Genomic DNA, 27,253 nt, shown 5'->3' on the forward strand with positions numbered 1-27,253 from the left:
TATGATTTCTGTTCTTTTACATTTGCTGAGGAGTGCTTTACTTCCAACTATGTGGTCAATTTTGGAATAAGTGCGGTGTGATGCTGAGAAGAATGTATATTCTCTTGATTTGGGGTGGAGAGTTCTGTAGATGTCTATTAGGTCCGCTTGGTGCAGAGCTGAATTCAATTCCTGGGTATCCTTGTTGACTTTCTGTCTCGTTGATCTGTCTAATGTTGACAGTGGGGTGTTAAAGTCTCCCATTATTATTGTGTGGGAGTCTTAGTCTCTTTGTAAGTCTCTAAGGATTTTCTCAGCAAGTTTTAAAGTATCAGATCATGCTCTATGATCAAGACATTTTCATGTCTCACTTCTCAATGACCACATGGAACTAGCTTTCCTCCTTCTTCACAAGCCAACTTTTTGGGTTTATTTTTTTGTTTGAGACAGGGTCTCACCCTGTCACCCACGCTGGAGTGCAATGGCACGATTATGGCTCACTGCAGCCTCAGACTCCCAGGATCAAGCAATCCTCCTACTTCAGCCTCCCAAAGTACTGGAATTATAGGCATAAGCCACTGGACCCAGCACAAGCCAGCTTCTTGTTCTTCTTTGCAGAGTCTTTCTAGTCTATGTAGGGATCAAACAGGGCTTTTATTTGGGTGTCTTTCTTTTCCCCATCTATAATCTCTAAAGACAGCCTCATCCAGTCCAATGATGTTAAGTAACAACTAAATGTTGGTGATTCCCAAATGCATGTCCCCAGTCTTTACCTTTATCTTAAGCTCCTGACTACTATATCTGTACCCATCTGCTTATCTGATATTTCTTCTTGCATGTCTTGAGCATAACTCAAAGTTAACATCAGATATTTCTTCTTGCATGTCTTGAGCATAACTCAAAGTTAACATCAGGAATAGAATTCCTGATTCCGCTCTAAAACCTGTTCCTCCCCAAATATTCTCCATTTCCAAAAATGACACTATTCTTTCAGTTACTCAGTCCAAAAATTTGGGAGCTATATCTAATTTCTTCATTTCCTTGATTCCCCAATTGTATCTAACAAGAAGACCTGTGAGTTCTAAACTCTTAAATATATATAAAAACAATTGACGTCTGTCCAGCTTCAGTTTATATCCAACTCCTTGGATGGATCTTTCAGACTCAGTGATGTTATCAAGGACCCAGTTTCCTTCCATCCTTCCAAGGGGCAAAAGGCAAAATTCTAGACCAATGGATGTTTGGAGACCTCTTTCACCTCTATTATGCATGATGTCAATTGCTAGAGTATATGTTTTTGACTTTTAGTATTTTAGGAATACAGATTATGGGAAGACCACAGTGATCTAGCTAATAAAGTTTAAAGGGAGGATGAACTCCACAGAGAGGAAGAAGGAATCTATTTATATGAGGTAAAGGAGACATGGAGGGAAGGAAGGAGGAAGGAAGGAAGGAAGGAAGGAAGGGAAGGACAAATGAGCCTACAGTTCCAAAATATTTTGTAAAATCCACATATCGAAGGAAAACACTCTTCATTCTTTTCTATGATATAGGAACAACACGTTTATGTCAATATCTAAACATAAACTTAGTAAGTTGAGTTTTATAGGTAAAAAATGATTTTAATGAATTTTCTTAACCCTACAAGTGTACTAAATTGCTTCCGACTTTACCTTTCACTTTAAAGTTAGCTTATTTTGTTGCTTTTATTTTCACATTTAAGAAATTTTTACATTATGTATATAACATCACATAAGCAATTGGAAAACTATGTAGACTCAAATTCTCTAGCATGGAAATTGGCTATGTCACACAGTCACATACTAACAAAAATTAATGTCATGTTATAAGATTAACAGTAATAAAAATATTTCAATTCAGGTTATAATATAAAAGCGTCATACAAGCTGAATTTTAATGCAAATGCTTTGATAAAGAATTATAGGCAAGGTGCAGTGGCTCATGCCTGTAGCCCCAGCACTTTGGGAGGCTGGGGAGGGCAGATCACTTGAGGTCGGGAGTTTGAGACCAGCCTGGCCAACATGACAAAAACCCCTCTCTACCAAAAAAATACAAAAGTTAGCTGGGTGTGGTAGCTAACACCTGTGGTCCCTGCTATTTTGGGGGCAATGGCATGAGAATCACTTGAGCCTGGGAGGTGGAGGTTGCAGTGAACCAAGATCGTGACACTGCACTCCAGCCAGGGCAACAGAGAGAGGCTTCATCTAAAAAAAAAAATATATATATATATATATATATATGTATATATATATATATATATGTATATATATATAATTAAAAGAATATAGTAGTTGTAAGTCTCACACCTGACCATACTTTTGAATTCCTTCTCTTTATCTGTCCTCATCTACCAAGTCTTGCCATAAAAGAATCTGAGTAATTGGATCTCTTGGAATAATTAATAGACATAATAACCATGATGGGCCTAGCTGTGAATTCTACACTCTTAAACACTAGGTGGCCAAAGGAAAGATCTTTTTTTTCACTTTGAGTGACTCATCTGAATATAATATTTTGGATTTATTTGTTGCTTGTTTTAGAATTTTTCACATATCTAAAACCCTTGGTTTAGTGCGTGCTTCTTTTTAAAATTTTTTAAATCGATTGCTCTGATGGACAAAATATAAATTTTTAATACAAGGCAAGGAGGTTTTCTGTGTGTGGCATTACAAGTATAGACTTTAAACAATGTGCTCCTAATTGGGTAATACATCTGAAATGACAGACTTGAATAGGAATAGTAATTAAAAGTCCAGACTTCAGATCTGTCAGTAGATAATCTTGGACTCAAGCCTGGGATAGGTCACTTGTCAGCTGGAAGCCTAGGCAAGATATTTTATCTTTCTAATTCTCAGTTTCCTCATGAGTAAAATGTGGGCACTAGAGTTATCAGTTGGTAAGGATTAAATGAGCTGGAACGGTACAAGCTTAGTCACACCATACAGTTCTCAGAATATTTTATTTTAGTTTAATGAATACAGGTCCTTATTGTGCAAGGGATCTAATAATCAAAGATAAATTTATAGAAGAACTAAATTTTCTAACTAAAACTTCTCACCATCATATAAAGAGTTTTTAACCTCCACAAGGAATATGAGTTCAACATCACTGTAACTCTTAATGTAAAATATGGAACTGATGATATGGTTTGGCGCCGTTTCCCCACCCAAATCTCATATCAAGTTTTAATCCCCACGTGTCAAGGGAGGGGCCTAGTGGGAGATATTTGGATCATGGGGGTGGATTTCCCCCTTGCTGTTCTTGTGATAGTGAGTTCTCATGAGATTTGATGGTTTAAAAGTGTATGGCACTTCCCCCTTGGCTCGCTCTCTCCTGCCGCCATGAGAAGAAGGTGCTTCCCCTTTGTCCTTCTGCCAGGATTGTAAGTTTCCTGAGGCCTCCCAGCCACGCTTCCAGTTAAGCCTGCTGAACTGTGGTCAATTGGACCTCTTTTCTTCATAAATTCCCCCGTCTCAGGTAGTTCTTCATAGCAGTGTGAGAGTGGACTACTACAACTGACTTCTAGAAGTTGATTGAATTAGAGGGAAAACCTACATGAAATGCTATCATGAGCATTTCTTGTACTTGCACTCCCACTTAGTCTATTGGATTACCATTTTCGTACTGAACACACTTATGTCTGGCTTCACTTTTGATTTTATTTTCTAAAATCCCAATCAGAGAATGTGAAAACCAATGCTATGAGGTTGAACCATATGAAAATGCCAGTATCCACTTTCTTTGACCTATAAAAATGGCTTCAATTTGATATTACTATGAACAGTAGAGTTGTTCTTCATTTAACAGAATAAATGTATTCATAGGAATATAATATTTAATTAAAAATAAATTTTCTGGGCCAGGTACAGTGGTCCAGCACACCTGAGTGTAATCTCAGCACTTTATGAGGCCAAGGTGGGTGGATCACTTGAGGTCAGGAGTTCCAAACCACCTTGGTCAACATGGTGAAACCCCGTCTCTACTAAAAATACAAAAATTAGCCAGGTGTGGTGGTGCACGCTTGTAGTCCCAGTTACTCGGGGGGCTGAGGCATGGAAATTGCTTGAACCCGGGAGGCAGAGTTTGCAGTGAGCTGAGATCATGCCTCTGCACTCCAGCCTGGGCAACAGAGTGAGACTCTGTCTCAAAATAAATAAATAAATAAATAAATAAATAAATAAATAAAATGTTCTGTTACCTGCATTGCATGGTACTTTTGCGTTTAGTTGCTTGCTAAACAAATACCACTTAAAGTTGCACAGCAAGTCTGCTAAAATCCAACATTTCACTTTGTGGAAGGAAAATAAATATCAGGACCAAAAATCACTAAGCCAAAGGGGAAAGTCAAGCTGGGGAACTGGGTCAGACAAACCTGCTTTCCATTTTATTCCCAAATAAGATAGCCACAAAGATAAAAAAGCTACATACCTTACTCACAATTTTGCTCACAAGGAAATTCCGTTGGGGGGGGGGGGGGCGGGGGCTCACAATCTTTACCCTAAAACCATTCTGTTGAATTTTTACCCTGGCAAGGTAAATTGATAGCTTATTTTCACAGGTGTGGGACAAAGGACAGAACTCAAAGTCATCCTGCTCACCTGAGACAAATGCATATCTGATTGCTTCCTCTGCCTTATCATTTATGTAAAAATGCAGTCGCTGAGCCAGACTAAGGCATAAGTGACTATCTGTCTACCCCCATCTCACGTGTAAATTGTGTATCTCAGCGAAAGGCTGATCAAACACTCGAAAGAATACAACCGTTTGTCTCTTATCTATGACCTGGAAGCCCCTACCTGAGTTGTCCTGCCTTTCCAGACCCAAGCAATGTACATCTCACACGGGTTGACTGATGTCTCATGTCTCCCTAAAATGTATAAAACCAAGCTGTGTCCTGAACACCTTGGGCACATGTCATCAGGACCTCCTGAGGCAGTGCCATGGGCACGTCCTCAACCTTGGCAAAATAAACTTTCTAAATTGATTGAGACCTGTCTCAGATACTTTTGGTTCACAATTTCTAGAACAACATTTTTTAGTAATTGAAATATGAATACGACACAAGAAAATAAAAATATAAAAAAGAAAAACTAAAACACAAATACTTTTATTTGCCAGAGATTAATATAGTTAGTATTTTTTCATAACACTTTGTGGTCTCTTTCTACTAATATACATGCTTATTTTTACACTATATGATCCTTTTCTTTAACGTCTATCCTAATCCTAGTTTTGCACTTAACAATAAGAAAGACTTTTATAAACAACTTCTTTAATAGTTACATAAATCCTATCATAGGAATAAATCACAATTTATTTAGCCATCGCTCTACCGCACGCGTGTGTGTGTGTGCATATGTATATATATAAAACATCTTGCTGGCATAAAATGCCATTTACATGAAAGATAATTAGCATTCATTTATTAGTAAATATACAAGAAATTCTATAATTGTCCCTAAATCTTGTTGTAATCTATATTCAATTACCTTCTCTTCCAGCAACTGTCCTTTTTTAAAAATGCAATTACTAATAAAAAATTAAAAATGTGCTGAGTTTCACTTTTTCTTTTAGCTTCTTTGCCTATATTCTGTATGAATTTTCAAAATAGGTATAAAAAAACAAATGAATACAAATAAGAGAGGATAATCAGCCCCTGAATAACACTGTGTGTGGAAAATTAACACCAGGCTTCACTGGAGAAGAGGGACTGCGGACTGACTGACGGAAGGAGGAAGGTGACGATGCGGAAAGAAACGCGTCGCTTTCTATGTTTTGCTTTCTACGCATGGTAGTTGAGGATGTAGAACTTCCTGTGCTTGAAATTCTCAGTGCAGTTACATTAGAAGAAAAAAGGAAGTTGTGCCCTCTGAAGCTTTTCTTTCTTCTCCTTTTTTTTTTTTTTTTGGTTTGTTTTTTGAGACTGGGTCTTGCTCTGTTGCCCAGGCTGGAGTGCAGTGGCACAATCATGGCTCACTGCAGCCTCAAACTCCTATGCTTCAGCAATCCTCCTGCCTCAGCCTCCAGAGTAGCTGGGACCACAGATGCACACCACCATGACTGGCCTCCAACTTTTCTTTGACTTTATCTCAATACTGCACCTAAGCAAAAGAAACCAATCAAACTGTAAATGCAGAGACAATGGCCAAATAATGTAGGAAATATTTTTGAAATATAATTACTTTGTAGAAAGTATAATTTGGCACTGTAATTATTTACATTTCATTTTATTGTTCTCCTAGATATTTACTTTCTACCATTTCCCCTGGGAGATCTAATGTGTTTACTATATTTTTCTCTAGGTCTTTAAGGGATTTATCACTGGACAATTTATTGAGACATAGTTTTCTTCAAATAATAGAAGAATACAAAGGGACGTTTTATACTTTACTACTTCTAGAAGACAGTTTCCTATGAACTATTTATTTATGTGTTTATAAATGTTTATTTATTTAAATGTTCCTATCCCATCAGCCTTTTTACAATTTCTCTGAGCTTTGTTTGTATTAAAAACTTAAAACATACATAAAGATAACATCAGTTTTAATTTTATGCCAATTAACCAAACCCAAAGAAAGCTTTTATGAAAATTAACAAAAGGGAGAATCCTTCAGAACAACATAAAATTCCAAAGGCATCAGTGGTAAATACTGTGATGATTTCTTAAACATTAATTTGCATGGGAACATGAGTAATCACAACTGTGAGAAAGCTGAAGGAAGAGAATGAAAATCTTAAATGCTATATACCACAGTACTGGGTTTTAAAGAAACTAAAAGGCCGGGCGCAGTGGCTCACGCCTGTAATCCCAGCACTTTGGGAGGCCGAGGCGGGCAGATCACGAGGTCAAGAGATAGCGACCAACCTGGTCAACATCGTGAAACCCCGTCTCTACTAAAAATACAAAAATTAGCTGGGTGTGGTGGCGCACTCCTGTAGTCCCAGCTGCTCGGGAGGCCCAGGCAGCAGAATCGCTTGAACCCGGGAGGTGGAGGTTGCAGCGAGCTGAGATTGCGCCACTGCACTCCAGCCTGGCAGCAGAGCCAGACTCCGTCTCAGAAAAGAAAGTAAAAAAATTCCCGCACAGATTCTCATTTGCCATTGCCACAAATAGGTGGCAATGAGAAGGGAATTTCTGTAAAATGTAACATGGAAGAGGCATGTTCACAGCTCTGTGTTCAGACATGATCACTGACATGTGTGTATAGACCTTAGTAATGATGGCCAAGTGCAGGTGCCTCTTTTTGTTTTAATGTAAGTTCACTGCATGAAACTCTCCATAAGCTGAGAGTGGAGCCTATGACTACATTTTGTCCTTCCTAAAAAGTGAAAAGATGTTGGAAAGGTATCCCTGACAAGAGGTTGGAGGAAGTATGTAAACATGTAAGTGTGCATTTTCTGGTACTTGAAATGTTTAAATGAAGAAGAGAATAACTTCTCAAGATATGACAGCAATTATCCCCATGCCTCTGTATATTGTGAATCCAAGAATAAGTCTCTAAAAGAGTCCTGGCTTCCATCCCAGGGGACAAGTTTTCTGCAGGGAAGCAGCGGTGTGATAGTGCCTGCAGAGAGGCCAGGCATCATTAAGTGCAGTGAGGAAGAAAGGAAGCCAGGGGAAAAGAGAAATAGAACCAGAAAGTATATCTGATAAGAGAGCTTTTGAAGAACAGAGCAGAAACAACAGGATTTCCAGGAACAGAGGCCGGTATAGCATTGGAATTCATAGAATTTTAGTACTAATGGGAACCTTGTGCGAATTGTAAACCTCCATCATTTACAGAGAAGGGAACTGAAGCTGGGAGAGGTTGCTACGTGCCAAAAGTTACATAACTAGTCAGAAGCAGAGTCTGGGGAAGTGGCTGCTGGAACTGCAGTTCTGAAAAACAAACAACAAACAAACAAAAAACCTAAGAGAGTCAACACAGGCTGACATTGTTTCTTCTGTTCCAGGTAATGGCAATTCATCTGGAGCTAAAGATCAAAAGCCAGGAGGAAATCCACAGGATCCAGCCTGGGTTGGGCTGCTGGGTCTGTGGGGAGCAATGAGGAACTGGAGATGCACCTGCAATTAATCAGGTACATTCTTGTGTCCTTAGGTGTCTTCACTTTGTTGTGCTGTGTGCTCCACTACGGGACGTGGTAGAGGGGGAGCTCCTTTTGTGTCAGGCATTTCACAATATTTGGCCCGTTTAATATTCATCATTACCATTTTACAGATAATAATAATTGTAGCCACTAATACTGAAGTTATTCCAAGCAGGCAGTATTATAATTTTACATGCATTTTCTCATTTAATCCTCTCAATGACCACTATGAAATCGTATATTATTCCCATTTCACAGATGAGGAAAATGACACATAAATTGGTAAATAACTTGTCCAAGGTCAATAGCTAGAGAATGGTGAAGTTAGGACTCTAATCCAAGCAATCTGACGTTAGAAAATCATACTCCTGAAAAACAGGGAAACCAAGGTTCACAAAGGTGAAATCACTTGAATGTCTCACAGTGAGTTGGAATTTGGACTCAGGTGCACTAGTGCATATACTTCTACATCATGCTATAGAAGAGAGTCGGGGCCGGGCACGGTGGCTCGCACCTGTAATTCCAGCACTGGGGAAGCCAAGATGGGCAGATCACTTGAGCTCAGGAGTTCGAGACCAGCGTAAGCAACATGGCGAAACCCCATCTCTACCAAAAATACAAAATTAGCTGGGCATGGTGGCATGCACCTGTGGTCCCAGCTGCTCGGGAGGCTGAAGTGGGAGGATCGCTTGAGCCCCAGGAGTGGATGTTACAGTTAGCCAAGATGGTGCCACTGCACTCCAGCCTGGGTGACAGAGTGAGCCCTATCTCAAAAAAAGGAAAACAGGGACCAGGGAGACAGGGAAAAGGTTAGAATCACAATTTTGAAGGAAAGAAGGCACACACTTACACAAACATCTGTTTTTCATCTTGTGTGATGAGTTGCCCTTGAACAGACAGGATCCTACTTTTCTTTAAATGTTCTGAAGCATATTAACCTGGGTATGAGAGGACCTACTTCTAACAAATACTGTACATTCATGGACAGAAGTGGGGAACTGAATTTCAGAAGCCACAGCTATGGAGCCCCGAAGAGATGCCCGGAGCCTGGGTTTCAAGGCCCACAGGCACTGGAACCAGGCCTGGCAAGCACTGTCAGCTCAGCTCCTCGGTTGCTGTGTAGTAAAAAGCTGCCACTTAAGTATTGGAAGAATCATGGCTTTCAATGGAAATGGATTTCTTATACTGACAGTTTCTCCTGGAGAACGTCTTGCTCAGTTGTCCAGGCTGGAGTGCAGGGATGCAATCAGAGCTCACTGCAGACCTGACCTCTTGTGCTCAAGCCATCCTCCTCCCTCAGCTTCTCGAGTAGCTGCGACTACAGGAGTGAGCCACCACATCTGGCTATTTTTTTTTTTTTTAATTTTGTAGAGATGGGTCCTCGTTATGTTGCCCAGGCTGTTCTCGAACTCCTGGCCTCAAGTGTACCTCCCGCCTTGGCCTCCCAAAGTGTTGGGGTTATAGATGTGAGCCACTATTCCTGGCTGAAAGTTTTTTAAAATTAAAATATGGATAGTAGCAGTTTCAGTCTGAGCCACAGAGGGTGGCAGCATCAATGAATGGTAACTGCTGTTACAGAGTTCGGACCACAGCTTTCTAGTTTCAAAAACATGATTTTAAAAAGCATCCACAGGTGACTGGATATCCTTAAGCAACATTAATAAACTTGTTATATAGTAACTTACATGCCAGAATGTTAATCTAATAGAGGAGAAGATAAGGAGAAACCACAATCATATTCAAAACATCAATATCTAATACTAAAGACTACGGAAAACTGTAATCAGAAGTCAGAAAGGCATGGAATGAAATCAAAGAACATTGTATAGTCTGAGAAAATATTTTATTGGGGCAACCCGTTCGGGTACCCTCCCACGCTGTGGAAGCTTTGTTCTTTCGCTCTTCACAATAAATCTTGCTGCTGCTCAAAAATATATATGTAATATTATATATATTATATATATATTTTATTGGTCCCTGAGAAAGTCTCCCTTTGCAGTACTAACTAACCTTGTGGAGTGGCTAGATCATGACTGCTCACTTCAGCATCTGTCTCTTACTGAATGTTTCTTATCCTCTTGCTTTCTTGGGGGTCTGAGGATGGGGGGCTGTAAGAGATGACACTCACTAGGCACACATTTTTGAGGGCTGCCCCACAGCAGGAAGCGGCTCTGGAGGCCATGGGCCAATGAATGTGCTGTGACGTTTACACTCACAGCCATCTGCAGCAGTCCACACTTTATTACAGTTACAGTTAACATTTTCTTCCACAGTATTTCCTGATAATATTTAACAAAATAAATAATGAGACTAAACCCTAACTCATGTCAAATGAGTTTGAGCAATTATTACCTTACACACACTATACTGTCCCAATAGCCAGGTAATGAACTCTGATCTGGACACTCATTCTAGAAAATAGAGCAGTGCTGTCTGATTGGGGGCGGGAGGAGTAGTCCCACGTCTTGGTCCTGCAGAGACAGCTCCCCGACAGCTCTGAGAAGCCCCAGGGCTCAGTGGCACCCATTTTGAAACTCACCAATCCGAAAAGGAGAATCAAGAAGTAAAAATCTGTCTGTATTCAATTGTATAAAGAGTATAGCTTTGTCATGTAAGATACTAGCACAGCAATTAGTTACTGGTCTTCTGGGCTTCCTCCAAACCTCAAACCGTTGGCCCCCAGACCCACACACACACATTCATTCAGCTGAGGGGCAAATGAGATAAATCAAACTGTTTTAATGGCCTCTTGGTATGCATTTCAAGATAGTTAAGATCAACCCAATTTTCTGCCAGCAGTGTATATAAGCGTTCATTTCGCTAACCGTCAGTAGCATTATCACTGGAAAAGAATTCTGTCCTTTGAAGAAAAGCAATGTTACATTGTTTGAATGTGTCATTACTAGTGAATTAGAATAGCTGTCAGTATTTATTAATAGTTTTATTTCCTCTTTTGTACATTATCCATGACTTTTGCGTTTTATGTGGGGAGGGATATTCATATTCATCTTAGTGGATAAATACCATCTTACTTGGAAAATAGAGCCAAGGGTTAAATTCTAGGCAAAACCAACAGGAAAATCAGGGTAAGTTATCTAACTTACATTAGGTTGAATGAGAGATGGTATCTGAGTATAAAATTTTAAATGATCCCTACAAAGTATAACTGGAAAAAAATGTGGAGTTATGCTGCCACTTCTTTCCTAAAAGGTAAGCTTCCTTTTATTGATACGATGTTGTCTTACTCGAGTGCCTTCTGTAAAATACACAGAACCATGCAGTCCTCTATTTTACAGATGAAGTAACAGACTGTTTAAAAAGGTGACTCACTGAAAGCTCTTCATTGTTGGAATTCCTGGCCCAACATTCAAACCAGGCATGGCTTGCTTTTCTTCTGACACGTTTTAACCCCTCTACTAAATTTTAACGATATATATTTACTCTTAAAATGAATTAAAATTATTCTGTGATGTTCTTTGAGATAATCAAAAACTCTCTGGGATGTATCAGATTGAGGGCTGTGAATAGCATGAAAGATTGTGTTTATTTGACTAGTGTATATCACAGACCTATTCAAGTACCACCCATTTCTAAATTCTAACAGTCTTAGAAACCAGCTGTAGAAGCAGATTGATATATTTTATCAGAATCCCCAAATTCCTACAACCGTCTCTTCCTAATGACTTTTCAGGTGGGGACACGTGCCAAGACGGCCAATAGATACCTGAAACCCGGGGTAGTGCTGAACCTTACTTACACTACGTTTTCTCCTATACACACCTGCCTATAACAAAGTTTAATTTAGAAGTCAGGCACAATGAGAGATTAACAACACTAATAATAAACCAGAACAATTATAACACTATACTGTAGTAAAAGTTATGAGAATGCGGTCTCCCTGAAAACACCCTGCTGTCCTGTACTCACCGAATTTCAGAGCAGAGGACTCTGACTGACAGGTGTTCCCCGACTCCCAGTGGCGAAAGGTCCTCAGGGAAAACAGGTGAACGCTATCAAAGTATGCTTATCTCCGAACCTTTCTTAAACCATTTAAAGGGATCGTCTCTGATTAGGTCTAGAATTCCACTCCATAGAAGATAACCTACTTCTCGCGCAAATCTGCAGTGTTCTTGCAGGGCTGCTGATGGGTGGTCCTGTTCTTTTCGCAGTCCTGTTTGCGCAGAGATGAAACGGGGAACTTAGCGTATCCCTACCCCTCTTTTTGATGACAGGAGTAAAGGGCTGTTCAGACTACCTAAACAATGTTGTTAGGAGAAGCACTCGTACTTCTCAGACTTCGCTGTTCCGGACCCCGCGAGCCAGGGGCAGGCACCGGGTCCACCCGGGGCTGAGCTGCGGCGGCGCCTGACAATGCCCCCTCGCGCCCCGGCCTCGGCGCCCGCTCCCGGCTCCAGCGCGCCTGCACGTACGTAGCCTTCACGTGTGTGTGGATACGGAGTGCATGTGTGGAGACAGAGGAATATGCTCCAACAAATTTCGGATAGAGGCGCCGAAGACAGGACGTGGGGAAGGTAGGAGCCGCGTGCACGGCTCCGGCCCCGGGCGGGAGGCGGCCGCGAGCCGGGCCGGCCGCGCGCAAGTCCGGCGCCAGCCGCTAGAGCCCCCAGTGCGCGGCCCGGCCGCGGGGCGCCTCGACCCGACACAATAAACTCCGAGGGCGGGCGGGCCGAGGGGCCGGTGGGGCCGAGCGGCCGCCCCGCGCAGCATCGCCATGTGAGCGGCTGCCGCGGCCTCGCGGGGACCCAACTTTCCCGGGCGGCGGCGCCCAACTTCCCGCCGCCCGCTCCGGCCCCGCAGGCCCACGGCGCCAGGGGGAGACGCGAGTAAGTGCGGGCGGCGGTGCCCTCCCGGCCCTCACCCCGCACGCGGCGACCCGGCCGCCTAGCCTCCCTCGCTCAGGCGCGACCGCGGCGTTCTCTGAGGTGGAGTATTACAAACATGGCGCCCCTCGAGCCCGGAGCCCTTCGCGCGGAGCCGGCGGCGGGGTCCGGGCGGGGGGGAGCCGGGGAGGAGGGAGGAGGCCGGCAGGGAGGAGGAGGAGGCGGCCTGAGCGTCCCCCCCGCCCCCCGCGCCCGTCGCCGGCTCAGGCCCGAGAGGCGCCGGGCGGCGGGAAGGAGGCGGCACCGGAGGGGAGGGCCGGGCGCGGCGGCGGCGGCGGTGGAGGAGCCGGAGCATAATGGTGGGGAAAGCTCGGCGGCGGGGCGGCGGGGCGGGCGGGGGCGTCCGTGGAGATGGCGCGGCCCGCGCGGTGGAGCCTGCCTGGCCGCGGCCTCTGGGGCGGCGGCGGCACCAGTGGGTGCTGACGGTCGCTCGCCCGCTCGCGAAGAGCTCCGAGCTGCCGGGGAGCTTTGTGGATGGCGGGGCGGGCCGGGCCGGCGGGGCCTGCGAGGGCGGCGGCGGGGCCTGCGGAGGCTGCCGGCCCGCGCCCACTCGCCTTGGGCGGCCGCGGAAGAGGCCCCGGGATGAGGCCCCGGAGGACCGCGCGGGGCCTGCTCGGGCCGGGAAGCCGCGGAGTCGCGTGAGCACCGCCCGCCGGGCCCCGTGCCCCGCTTTCGGTCAGGCCTCCTGGGCCCGTGCGCAGTCCGGGCCGGCGGGGAACGCGGCTCCGGGCGTGTGGCGGGCGGAGAGGAAGCGTTTGTCGGCGCGGCACGTCGTGTGGCTAGCCCGGGAGCGGCGGGCAGGGCTGGCCCCGAGGCCCGGGGCGGAGATTCGTCGGTCCCCCGGGGCTGTGAGCGACCCCGGCAGCGAGGCCGCCGCCTCAACAGGTCCTCGCGGACCTCCGGGACAGTCCTGTGGGGTCCGCCGCCCTCCTCCCACCCAGAGCTCCGGGGAGAAGCTGCTGAGGACGCGGCTGGGACGAGGGGGGGCGCCGGGACCCGGACTTTCACTTGCAGTCTCCCCTCGCGCTTTTCTCCCGAGCCGGGAGGAGGAGGAGCTGGCGATGTGTGCGCCGTGCCCGGTGTCTTTTGCAGAGTGACCGCCGTACCTGTTTTATTCGTGTGTACCAGTGCTCGTTGTGCAGTGCGGTGTCCTATGCGGCGGGTACGCAGTACCGGGGATTATATATGGTGTGTACTCTGTGTCATATGCAGTGTGCTCGAAGTACCCGGTGTCGTACCAGCTATCATACACGGTGTGTACATGTATCTTCCTCGCTTAGGCTGTGCGCTCAGCCCCCGGTATTGTGTGCAGTAGGTGCCTGGTACCCTGCTGCCATATGAGCTGTGCGTGTGGTACTCCATGTTATATACGAGTGTATATAGTATCTGGATAGTATTGAATATATTTACCTTACCTGTTGTCACATACAGTGTGTATGTAGTACCTGGTGTCATATATGCGGTGTGTATAGTACCAGGTGTCATATACTGTGTGCACACAGTACTTGGGGTCATATATGGTGTGTACATAGTATCCTTTCACACTGTGTATGCAGCACCCAGTGTCATATACAGCCCTTACGCGGTTCCCGGTATTCTGTGCAGTATGTGCACGGTACCGTGCTGCCATATGCGGTGTGTATGCAGTATTCAATGTCATATACGTTAGGTATATAGTATCTGGTGTCATATACAGTGTATGTACACTACCTGGTGTTATCTGTGTTTTGTATATATATCTGGTGGCATGTACAGTGTGTATACATTACATAGTGTTATATATGGTGTGTAGGTAGTACCCAATGTCATATGCCATGCATATATGGTACCCAATGTCATATGCACCATGCATGCACTATCCTTGTCACATAAGCTGTACCCAGTGTCAGATGCAGTGTGTACCTAGTACCGAGTGTCATATGTACTGTGTACACAGTACCCGCTGTCATATCCAGGGTATGTAGTACCCTGGGTCATATACAGTGTGTACATGGTATCTGGTGTCAAGAATGTGAGCCTGGAGGAGATACCCAGGTGGCCCATTCAGGACCCTGCTGGTAGGAGGGAGTGGTGCCGGTTGGGTTTTTAGGGAGGTCTAGAGCCCTTGGTCCTCCTCACTTAGGTGTTCTGCATCCCACAGTAAGCTGAGTCATATGGAGGCAAGAGCATTCTTAAAAATAATTTAATCTGTTTGTCCAAAAGCAGAAAGTAAATGTTTACTTGTTTTCCTGTAAACTGAGAAATATAGTAATTTTAGCTTAGTAATTATGGTGTGCACAACGTTTTCAGATTTTTGAGGTTGATTTTAATTAATGGTTGGATGTTATCAGGGAGATAGTGTTGGTTGTACTTTGAAAGTTGAAAAGTTAGAGTGCTTTCTGGTAGGCAGGGTCATCTTTGTAGTTTTTCTGAATGTCTTTTTACAAGCAGGAGAAAAAATATGAATGTCTGTAGAGGCATTTAATTTGCCTTGTCTTTGACTAACTGGCACAGGTTACATTATAGTTGTTATTTTTGGTTGACTCATCTTTATAAGATGACCAGGCTAGAGAATCAGAGATCAGAGGATATGGGATGTGATTATGACAGAATCAAAATATTTGTCTTGCTTGACTCTGTGACTTAAAGGATTTCTGTATTTCACATGGTGCTTTTCCCCCATAGAGATTGCTCATATGAAAACCAACTCTTCCTTTTACAGTCTCTAAATTGGACAATTTATTTTTGCAATTACCATTTGTGAGGTGTTTAAATAAATGTACATGTACGAGCTTCCAGCTTCACAAAAAGAAATCAATTAAAATGTTAAAATTTAGTTCTTTCATTCATACTGAATACCATTCTGTTGGCGTTTTTTTTTTTTTTGAGATGGAGTCTTGCTCTGTCGCTCAGGCTGGAGTGCAGTGGTGTGATCTCGGCTTACTGCAACCCCTGCCTCCCAGGCTTAAGCGATTCTCATGCCTCAGCCTCCCGGGTAGCTCGTACTACAGGCATGTGCCACCACACCTGGATAATTTTTTGTATTTTTAGTAGGGGGCCGGGGTGGGGGTGGTGTGCCATGTTGGCCAGGTCTCAAACTCCTGGCCTCAAATGATCCACCTGCCTTGGCCTCCCAAAGTGCTGAGATTACAGATGTGAGCCACCGCACCCGGCCCTGTTGGCGTTTTGAATGGATGTCACGCATGTTTCAATGAATGACATATGTTTATTTGGACTCTCATCGTTCGGTAACCCTCTGAGTTTTTTCTTCTTAGGGTTGTTACAGTAGTGTATAATAGAGGCATTCATACTCTTTGGCATACCTTAATTGAGACACTACTTGGACCTAACTAAGAATTTTAATACTTGCTATAAAAGTATCAAATGTTGCTGTAACTTGCTTACTTAAAGCCCTAACCCTCTGGTATCAGATTTTTGGTAACTTTCTTGTCCTTCAGTTGAATTCTACATGGAGAACATTATTACATTTCAGCAAAGAGGATGTATCTTGGAAAAAAAAAAAAGAGAAAATAGACTTAGCCTTATGCTAGTTACAACTTTTCACTGTTTGAAAACCTTAAATTGGATTTAACACTGAATTTTCTTTTTTCTTTTTTTGAGACACTCTCGCTCTGTCGCCCAGGCTGGAGTGCAGTGGCACAGTCTTGGCTCACTGCAGCCTCTGCCTCCTGGGTTCAAGTGATTCTCCTGCTTCAGCCTGGGATTATAGGCGCCCGCCACTGTGCCCGGCTAATTTTTCTATTTCGCCATGCCGGTCTTAAACTCCTGGCCTCAAATGATCCGCCTGCCTTAGCTTCCCAAAGCGCTGAGACTATAGGCATGAGCCACTGTGCCTGGCCTATCATTACTTTGATGAATGATATTATTATTCATCTATTTTAATTCATTTGAATAATACAAATAACTAAAATACACAGTGTGAGAGTTCTTATTTTAACCATTGGTTTTATGTTAATATTTTTCTTTTTTTCATATCTGGCACTCTGTCCATAACTGCTTCAGGTTGCATTTTCTATATTTCCTTGAAGCAGATAGACTTTCTGAATAAAGGAAAACCGGTGTTTTCTCTTCATTTGATCTTCATTAAACCCTCACCAACATTTCTACTAGGAATTCAGCATATATGAGTTTATTTGTACCAATATCTCTTATATACTTTCAGTTACTTGCAGTGCCATTATCAAGTTTTCAAAACAAATGTAAATCTGCTTTGATACAGTGATTTGTGCAGATGTTAGTGACCTGGAGGTTGTTCATCAGGTTTTCAGTGTTTTGTCTTCTCTTAGTCTCCACTTTTGAAATGTTTAGTAGCTACAATTTTATAACATAAATGAGGACCATAATAATAATATATCATGTATTGTCTGTCTACTGTATATCAGCCACTGTGCAAAGTTACTTACACGTACACTGTCCAACTTAAACTTACACATGGTCCTTTTTTTTTTTTTTTTTTGGAGATAGGGTCTTGCTCTGTTGCCCAGGCTGGAGTGCAGTGGTGCCATCTTGGCTCACTACAACCTCCACCTCCTGGGTTCAAGTGATTCTCATGCCTTAGCCTGCCAAGTAGCTGGGACTACAGGCAGGAGCCACCACGCCTGGCTAATTTTTGTATTTTTAGTAGAGTTGGGGTTTTGCCATGTTGGCCAGGCTCTTCTCAAACTTGTAGGTGATCTGCCCATCTTGGCCTCCCAAAGTGCAGGGATTACAGGCATGAGCCACCGTGCCTGGCCACACATTGTCATCTTAAAAGCATAGCAGTCAGTCTTCCTTTTAATTATGGAAGGTTCACCTTGTAGCACACTCTTAATTGCATCCTATCCCAGACACACACACACACACACACACACACACGCACGCAGAAACAGAAGAGAAGTGGGTGGGATATTTTTTGAGACAGAATGTGATTTGTATAACATAAAAGTTTGAGAGTCTCTGGGATAAGAGGTCAATGATAGAAATGAAGATAATGTGAGGGAGATAAGAACCCAAATCAAAATACCCAATACAGTAGTCTTTTTGAATAATCATGGCTTAGCTGTGGTTTTAAAAACATATGCAGAAATGATTTACTGCTTAAGGAAAGATTTGTGTGTGTGCACCTGCTGTTACTGTTTTTCCATTAGAAAATCCATAGAGTTATTTAGTTTGTATCATGGAAATGCTATACAAGTTTTAGTATCAAAATTATTTCCAAATGCAAAGAAATCTGTAAAATAAAAAATATTTTTAGTGTTTGTGTTATCCATTATTAGGTCTTAGGAGAGAAATTTGGCAAATTATTAGACATAAATATTTAACTCAATTCAAAAAATAACCTAATTAGATATTTAATCTTTCATTGCATATATATTTTTCCTGTTCAGCAGTAATTTCCTGATTTTTATCTCAGATTTCTTTTAAAGAGAATTTAGCATATTGGAAAATATTTTCATAATTAAAGTGCTGGGTAAATTCTTTTAAAATGTGTTCAATCAGATAGAAGTAGAAATACCCTTACGTGTACATACTTAAGCTATTCACACTATTAGGTAATTGTGAAGTTACAGTTGCATTGAGTATGTGGCACATTTCATTTAATGTTGGTAACATCTGCAAATGTCCAGAGTGTTTGCTTCATAAATGTCTAAAAGTTTGCCCACTTTTTTGTAAAACTAAAGAAGTAGAAATGACAAAAGTAATAGAATACTCCTGTATCAGAGTTTTAAAGGAATCATATGGACTCTTCGATCTGTTTGTTTTTCAGAGATGAGAGGGATATGTTTACAGACCACATTAGCTTACACATTAATTGGAAAATGTGTTTCGCTGAAATACACACAGTATTTTCATTTTTCTGTAAACTTAATATTTAGGTATAGTAGGTAAACTAGTTTTACATCAGTGCGTTTATAGTTCAAGTTACTTCATAATTTGTTTCATAAGATCACACTAAAATATTGTCTATTTTCATATAAGGAGAATATATGCAATTTTAATATCTTGACCCCATTTATTAATACATTGTTATTTATCAAAACTCTGGTATGTGCCATGTCTTAGATGCCGAGGCGAGCAAGATGAGGGAGGGTTCTTGCCATTGTAGAGTTTTCAGTTCAGAGTAACACATTTACTGAAGCAAGCACAATAAAATGTAAAGGTGAGAGGACTGCTTGAGCCCAGGAGTTTGAGGCTACAGTGAGCTAAATCAGCCACTGCACTCCGACCTGGGTACTGTAGGACAGTGTATGAATTAAGATAAGTCGTATTTGTGTTAAGATTACTTGCAAAGTCTTAGCACTGATGATTTAAAATTTATCCCAATTTGTAACTTTGAGATTTTACTATATTAACAACCTGAGGGTTTTTAAAAGCAACTTTATTGTGATTGGTAACTTTTAAAGTACTCTGTTGAAAAGTAGAGCTGTATTAAATATCAAACATATATTGTGTTCTCCGGATATTATCTGAGCATTTAAATGAAAGGTAGATCCAATTTAAATTTTTAGTTTTTTGTTCTCTGAGGTTTGGTCTGCATGTTATGTTAATTTAAAATATAGGTTAAGAGCAAAGGATCTTCATTCCTAGTTTAAACATTTATCATGTGAACATGAAAGATATTAAAAAATTCAAAGGATTTCTGTTGAGAGCTCGTCATATAATATTAGCTTTCATAACTCGGGTTAAAAAGGCTATTTTTAAAAATTGGGAAGATATTTTGGTTTATAGCAAGACAAGCTGATTTGTATACATTTTAATTTGGCTGTACACATTAGGTCGCTATACGAGTCTACTTTGTAAGCAGTTTTTAGGAAGCTGGGTTTAATCATGAAGAGTTGTTTGTGGCAGCACCATTTGTGTTATTTGTGTTTTGTTTTGCTTTTAGACAGGGTCTCATTCTGTAGGGAGCACAGTGGCGAGAACTCTCGTCACTGCCACCTCCACTTCCTGGGCTCAAGTGATCCTCACACCTCAGCCTCCCCAGGAGCTAGAACTATAGGTCTGTGCCACCATGCCTGGCTAATTTTTTGTAGTGATGGGGTTTCACCATGTTACCCAGGCTGGTCCCAAACTCCTGAGCTCAAGCGAACCACCTGACTCGTTCTCAAAGTGCTAAGATTAGAGGTGTGACCCACCTTGCCCGGCCTGTTTTTTCAAAGGTGTCACTTTTTGAGCATCTCACGTACTAGGCAATTCGCATATCCCATTTAGTCCTCACAGGCATCATGAGGGATGTGTCATTGTAACAATTTATAATAAGGGAATAGACTTAGAAGGGTTAAGTTACTGGTGCCCAAGGTCATAGAGACATAATCAAATTGGTCTGAATTCCAATGTATGACTACCACACCTGTAACCTGCTATGCTACTCTGTTTCCCTAAAACCCATAAACTTCTTAAATCTTTATAGTGATATTCCTTCATTTTCCCAATGCACTTTTATAAGTCTGCAAAAGTACGTAATATTAACAAAGTGTAAAACTATGCCCACTCTGCTTATAAAAGCAGGAGGTAGAAAGACAGGAGTATTAGGAAACTCTGGGCAATCAAAACATTCTATCTATGAAGTTCTGGTTAATGCCAACTCACCGGTAATGACAGGTAGTAATCTGAGAACAAGCATAGATAATTGGTTCATTTTCTTGCTGTCATTATGGTAGCTCACATTAGGAAGATAACTTGGTTCGGGGGCAGGAGCACTGGAGGCGGGGCACCTGCAGGTCTTCATTTTAATACTTACATAATGGTGAAAATTGTTTGAAAATATTTGGAATTAACACCAACACTAAACTATTCTTGCTGTCTTGGAAAGGGAAGTCATTATCTTGAGGAATTTTGTGTAAGTTCAATTTGGATTCAGAGAGCTAATTTCTGGAAAGCTGTATTAAATGCTAAGGCTTCAGCATTCCACTGGGTGTGCCGTCATCTAACATAAAATAATACCATTTTGTGAGAAGCGTATGGTAAAGAGAGAAATAATCGAGTTGTAGCACCCACAGATTGAGATCATCCTGACACTCAGCAGTGATGCTGCAACGGGATAATTGAGGGCTAGGCATGGGGGAAGCTCTCGCAACTTTTGAAAGCTATTATGAATTTTTTAGTTTTCTCTTGTAGATTCTTGATTTATCTGTCTCTTGCTTGTTTTTCTATCTCGAAAGTATGTCTGAGAAATGCTGTTTTAGAGAGCAGGTCCTTAATTTTCTATTGAATTTTGACATGGAGCCCTTCCTCAATTAATATAAAATATACCTACTTTCACTGCCCAGTTCTTGCAATACAAAAAAAATGAGAAAAATTTATTTGGGCTTTCCATTGATGTCAAATTTAATAGGTTTTGAGAGGAGGTTATTTACCATTAGAGATGTTGTCTTTTTAAATTATAGAGAATATAAGTCTACAGTATTTTTTTCTACTGTACTTACAATTTGGCATTTGCTTGTATGTTTAGAAATATCAAATTTAATATTAAAGTACCAGAGATCTTTTATTTCACAATACTTATTTTACCAGTCTGCACGTATATGTTCTACAGTTATAACTTTACGAAGCCTTTCACTTGTGATCAATATTCATGTTGGATTGTTTCAAGTAAGAAACTGCCATTTGAGGCAGGGTCAGGTGGCTCACGCCTGTCATCACAACACTTTGGGAGGCCGAGGCGGGCAGATCACTTGAGCCCAGGAGGCAGAGGTTGCAGTGAGCGGAGATCATGCCACTGCACTACAGTCTGGGCAACAGAGCAAGACCCTGCCTCAATTAAAAAAAAAAACTGCCATTTGAATCATTTGAAAGTTTTTTAAAAAATATTTTAAGGACTATTCAAATAAAAATAATTTTAGTCTTAGTTATTTTCAAATGAATTAAAAGCTGAACAGCCAGCAGTACAATTTAAAGTTAGACTTTCTCTCTGCTCATGCTGAGGAAAAATTTACTATCATTGCTGTAGTATTTGTACCTCATTTATTTATTTTAATTTAATTTTGTTTTTTAAGACAGAATCTTGCTCTGTTGCCCAGGCTGGAGTGCAGTAGCACCATAACTGCTCACTGCAGCCTTGATTTCCTGGGGTCAGGCGATCCTCCTGCCTCAACTTCTTGAGTAGCTGGGACTATAGGCGCATGCCACCACACCTGGCTAATTTTTGTATTTTTTTGGTAGAGGGGAGAGTTTTGCCATGTTGCCCAGGATCATCTCGAACACCTAGGCTCAAGTGTTCTGCCCATCACGGCCTCCCAAAGTGTTGGGATTACAGATGTGAGCCACCTCGCCTGGCCTATTTTTTAAAATAAACTGTTTAGAATTTTAGATGACAGTGTTACACAACTCACATTAGGAACCAGGAGTAATTTAGCATAGTGGTTCTCAGTTATGGCTGGCTGAGCGTCTGAATTCGTTTTTTTTTTTTTTTTTTTTTAACAAAAACATTAAATCAGAATCTCAGGGGTTGGGTCTGGGCTCTAATTTTTTATTTCTACATATAAATATATATGTAATATATATATGCATACACATTTCATTAGCTTTGGGTACAAGTGGTTTTTGGTTACATGGATAAATTGCATAGTGGTGAAGTATGAGATTTTAGTGTACCCATCACCTGAGTAGTGTACATTGTACCCAATATTTTTAAAATATTAAATATTAAAGAGATTTTTTAAAATCTCTTACTCCTCTTCCTCTCTTCCCCATTCTGAGTCTCCAGTGTTCATGATACTACTGTGTATGCCTTTGTGTACCCATAGCTTAGTTCTCACAAGTGAGAACATGCAGTATTTGGTTTTCCATTCCTGAGTTATTTCATTTAGAATAATGGCCTCTAGCTTCATTCAGGTTTCTGCAAAAGACATTATTTTATTTATTTTCTTTTATGGCTGAGAGTATTCCATATATATATATATATGTGTATATATATGTGTGTGTATATATATGTGTATATATGTGTATATACATATGTGTGTATATATATGTATATATGTGTGTATATACATGTGTGTGTATGTATATATATATGTGTATATATATCACTTTTTCTTTTTCCATTTATTGGTTGATGGGCACTTAGGTTGGTTCCGTATCTTTGCAATTGTGAATTGTGCCACAACAAACATATGCACGCAGGTGTCTTTTTGATGTAATGACTTCTTTTCCTGTGGGTAGATGCCCAGCGGTGGGATTGCTGGATCAAATGGTAGATTTGCTTTTAGTACTTAAAGGAATGTCCGTGCCGTTTTCCGTAGAGGTTGTACTAATTTACATTACTATACATTCTCGTAAGCATTCTCTTTTCTCCATATCCATGCCAACACCTATTGGTTTTTGACTTTCTGATAGTCACCATTCTGGTGGGGGTAAGGTGGTACCTCACTATGGTTTTAATTTGCATTTTCCTGATGATTAGTCATATTTAGCATTTTCTTACGTGTTTGTTGGTTATTTGTATATCTTTCTTTGAGAAGTGTCTATTCATGTCATTTGTCTGCTTTTTGATGGGATTTTTTTTCTTGCTGATTTGAGTTCCTTGTAGATTCTGGATACCAGTCCTTTGTCAGATGCATAGTTTCCAAATATTTTCTCCCATTTTGTGGGTTGTTTAATCTGATGATTATTTTCTTTGCTGTGCAGAAGGTTTTTAGTTTAATTAGGTCTTATTTATTTTTGTTTTTGTGGCATTTGCTTTTGGGGTCTTAGTCATAAATTCTTTGTCTAGACCATTGTCCAGAACAGTTTTTCCTATGGTTTCTTCTAGAATTTTTATGGTTTTTATTTTATTTTAGATTTAAGTATTTAATCCATCTTGAGTTGATTTTTGTATAAGGTGGGAGCTAGGGATCCAGTTTCATTCTTCTACGTATGGCTATCCAGTTTTCCCAGTACCATTTATTAGATAATGTGTCCTTTCACCAATTTTGTTTCTGTATGCTTTGTCAAGGATCAGTTGGTTGTAAGTATTTGGCCTTATTTCTAGGTTCTCTATTCTTTTCCATTCTGTGTGTCTACTTTTATATCAGTACTATGCTGTTTTGCTTACTATAGCCTTGTAGTATAAAGTCAGGTAATGTGATGCCTCCAGATTAGTTCTTTTGCATAGGATTGCTTTGGCTATTTGAGCCATTTTTTGGTTCCATAAGAATTTTAGGATTTTTCTCTATTTCTATTGAAACGATTTTCGTATTTTGATAGGAATTGCATTGAATCTATAGACTGTTTTGGGCAGCATGGTTGTTTTCACAATATCGATTTTTCCAATCCATGAACATGGGATGTATTTCCATTTGTTTGTATCATCTGTGATTTCTTTCAGTAGTGTTTTGTGGTTCTCCTTGTAGCAATCTTTCACCTCCTCTGTTAATATACTCCTAGGGTTTTGTTGTTGTGTTGTTTTGCTTTTGCAGCTATCATAAAAGGGATTGAGTTCTTGATTTGATTTCTTAGTGATATGGTTTGGCCATGTCCCCTCCGAAAATCTCATCTTGAATTGTAGCTCCCATAATCCCCACATGTTGTGGGAGGGACCCAGTGGGAGGTAATTGAATCATGGTGGTGGGTTTTCCCCATGCTGTTCTCATCATAGTGAATAAGTCTCGCAAGATCTGATGGTTTTATAAAGGGCAGTTCACCTGCACAGGTTCTCCTGCCTGCCAGCATGTAAGACATGCCTTTGCTCCTCCTTTGGCTTCTGCCATGATTGTGAGGTCTCCCCAGCCATGTGGAACTCTGAGTTCATTAAACCTCTCTTTCTTTATAAATTACCCAGTCTCGAGTATGTCTTTCTTAGCAGTGTGAGAACGGACTAATACACTCAGCTTGGTCGTTGTTGGTATATAGCAGCACTACCAATTTGTGTACATTGATTCTGTAGCATGAGACTTTACTGAATTCATTTATCAAATCTAGGATTCTTCTGGAAGAGTCTTTAGGGTTTTCTAGGTATATGAGCATATCATTGGCAAACAGATAGTTTGACTTTCTCTTTTCCAATTTGGATGCCCTTTATTTCTTTTTCTTGTCAGATTACTCTGACTAGGACTTCCAGTACTGTGTTGAATAGAAGTGTTGAAAGTAGGTATCCTTGTCTTGTTCCAGTTCTTAGGGGGAATGCTTTCAACTTTTCCCCATTCAGTATGTTGGCTCTGGGTTTGTCATAGATGGCTTTTCATATTTTGAGGTATGTTCCTCCTATTGAGCTCTACTTTTTAAAAGTAAACAGTTTTATTTTAGCTTTTCAAGCTTCAAATTTTTATTTTTTGAAGTGGGCAGAGGTATATGTGCCTTTTAAAATTTTTTTTTTTGGAATATCTTATATGAAATGTCATACCCTAGAATTTTTAGTTCCAAGCCTCAGAAATTCTCTTTCAAGAATCAGATCCATGAAGTTCCCTTAAAAAGAGGATAATTAAAATAACCTGAAAAGTAAATGCATCCTAGATGAAAGCGTTAAATCTTTTTGGATTCCTCAAACACGCTACTGTATTGCCAGGGAAGATGGATATCGAAGGTATCATTGGTTGATATTCCCTGATGGTCACAGATATAACTATAATCACAGGTAAATGCACATCAGATCTTGAGATACGTTATAGTCAGGATATGGGTTGCCATCCAGTTTGAATGTCTGGGCATTCTGGTAATTTGAAAAGCAGCAATACAAAAGTGTTCTGCCTGTCCTGTAGTCAGCTCTCCAGGATGTCTCCTAATCCTGATAGGCATCAGAAAAACTTGAATGTCTTTCCCTGGGGCAGTCAGATCAACCATCCTGGGGTTATGTCTTCAGTCAATAGTGAGACCACCTGAGAAAGTTTTTCAGGCTCTGCCTAGGTCTCTGGCTAGCCTCCTCTTTATCCCTGGTGTTTATCTGGATTTCAGGTGATTATTGGTATTCCTCCACGCTGGGGGTAATATTTCCATATACAGGTGGTTCTACAGGTTTGGCCGTCTACAGGAGTAGATTAGAGTCTTTAAACTGAGTGTCCTAACTTCCTTTGCTCTGGGTTAAGAAGTCCTAACTTTCTTTGCTCTGGGAAGAAGTCCTAACTTCCTTTGCTCAGGGAAGAAGTCCTTGAGGTGTAAGACTCACTGTGGCTCCAACCCCTACCGTCCAATATTTGCATTCACTCCTTAGTAATTTTATTACTCACACTGGCGTTTTGAGGCTTCACAGGTATCCCAGTACCTAGGCAGTGCCTGATAATTTCCACAGGTTTATTTTCTCTTTAACATAGTGTTCATAATTCTTCACTGATTCCACAAAAGCCAAGATGCATAGCAGGTGGAATTTTAGGGAGTGACCAGGTAAGCCTCCCTGGGCTTGGTGCTGACTGTTGACAGGGTGCTCACCAGGGCCCCATCAGGGCTCTTCGTTTGCTCTTCTCACGGGACAGCACAGCCTTGTCCACCATTGATTTTCCACTGCTGTCAGTGTCCTTACTGTCTTCCGGGTTAGACCTTAGGTGATAACGTACAACGTCTGTGTTTTTAAAGTGTGCTAAGTCAAATTTTCTTAAATATACATAATTTTGTCAGTTTTAAATTACCAGATACATTCAAGAATTATACTAATTGCTGCTGAGTTAGAATTGCATTTTAAAGAGAATAGTTTTATGAAATTTGAACTTGAAGAATAGAGTAGAAAATGTTAGATGGTTACCCTAAACATTGTAAATAATAGGAAGGGAAGAGGATCCGATGTCTGACTCATGGCAAGTAATTGACTTTGAAAAATACGAATTTTCTAAAAAGAAAGGCTGAACCGAAACTTGCCCACTCCAGTCTCTGATCTCATTCTCCTCAGCTCAGTGAGACCGCATGCTCCCTTTGGATCTCCATCCCTGCACTGTGGCCTGGGAATTGCTGTGAGGCAGAACACTGAGGTGGTTATTATTATTATTATTATTATTATTATTATTATTTTTCAGACCAGTCTCGCTCTGTCGCCCAGGCTGGAGTGCAGTGGCGTGATCTTGGCTCACTGCAAGCTCTGCCTCCTGGGTTCACGCCATTCTCCTGCATCAGCCTCCCAAGTAGCTGAGACTACAGGCACCCACCACCATGCCTGTCTAATTTTTTGTATTTTTAGTAGAGACGGGGTTTCACCGGGTTAGCCAGGATGGTCTCGATCTCCTGACCTCGTGATCCACCCATCTCAGCCTCCCAAAATGTATTACTATTTTTTAAATGTAGTTTACTTTTGAAAGAACAACACAATAGTAAATACTTAATACATGTACTGTTAATAATATTTGCATATTAAATTGTGGGTATGTTTTAGTATAAATGGGCACTAA

The 27,253-nt window shown here is 41.3% G+C and overlaps 1 protein-coding gene and 1 long non-coding RNA gene across 20 annotated transcripts in view; one reads left to right on the forward strand and one right to left on the reverse strand.

Moving 5' to 3' along the window:
• Nucleotides 1-5,091: 5,091 nt before the first annotated feature.
• LOC117974472 (uncharacterized) lies at nt 5,092-12,152 on the reverse strand. The gene is made up of 2 exons (XR_004664479.2): nt 12,016-12,152; nt 5,092-6,101 (listed from the first exon to the last, which is right to left on the reverse strand). It is a non-coding gene; the product is annotated as an uncharacterized LOC117974472 (long non-coding RNA).
• The window catches only part of ZMYND11 (zinc finger MYND-type containing 11), a 124,581-nt gene continuing 104,879 nt past the window's right edge, over nt 7,552-27,253 (forward strand). For 3 of the 19 annotated variants that reach the window (XM_034929837.4, XM_063607216.1, XM_034929844.4), the window contains exon 1: nt 12,794-12,932. The gene's annotated coding sequence lies outside the window, so the exon portion shown is untranslated. Of the gene's footprint in view, nt 7,709-7,834; nt 8,080-12,178; nt 12,621-12,793; nt 13,032-13,149; nt 13,289-14,132; nt 14,152-27,253 lie in introns of those variants that run through there. The other 16 variants (XM_055092341.2, XM_063607215.1, XM_055092346.2 and 13 more) reach the window with 12 other exon arrangements.

Source organism: Pan paniscus, chromosome 8, assembly GCF_029289425.2.
Source record: "Pan paniscus chromosome 8, NHGRI_mPanPan1-v2.0_pri, whole genome shotgun sequence".
Taxonomy (NCBI): domain Eukaryota; kingdom Metazoa; phylum Chordata; class Mammalia; order Primates; family Hominidae; genus Pan; species Pan paniscus.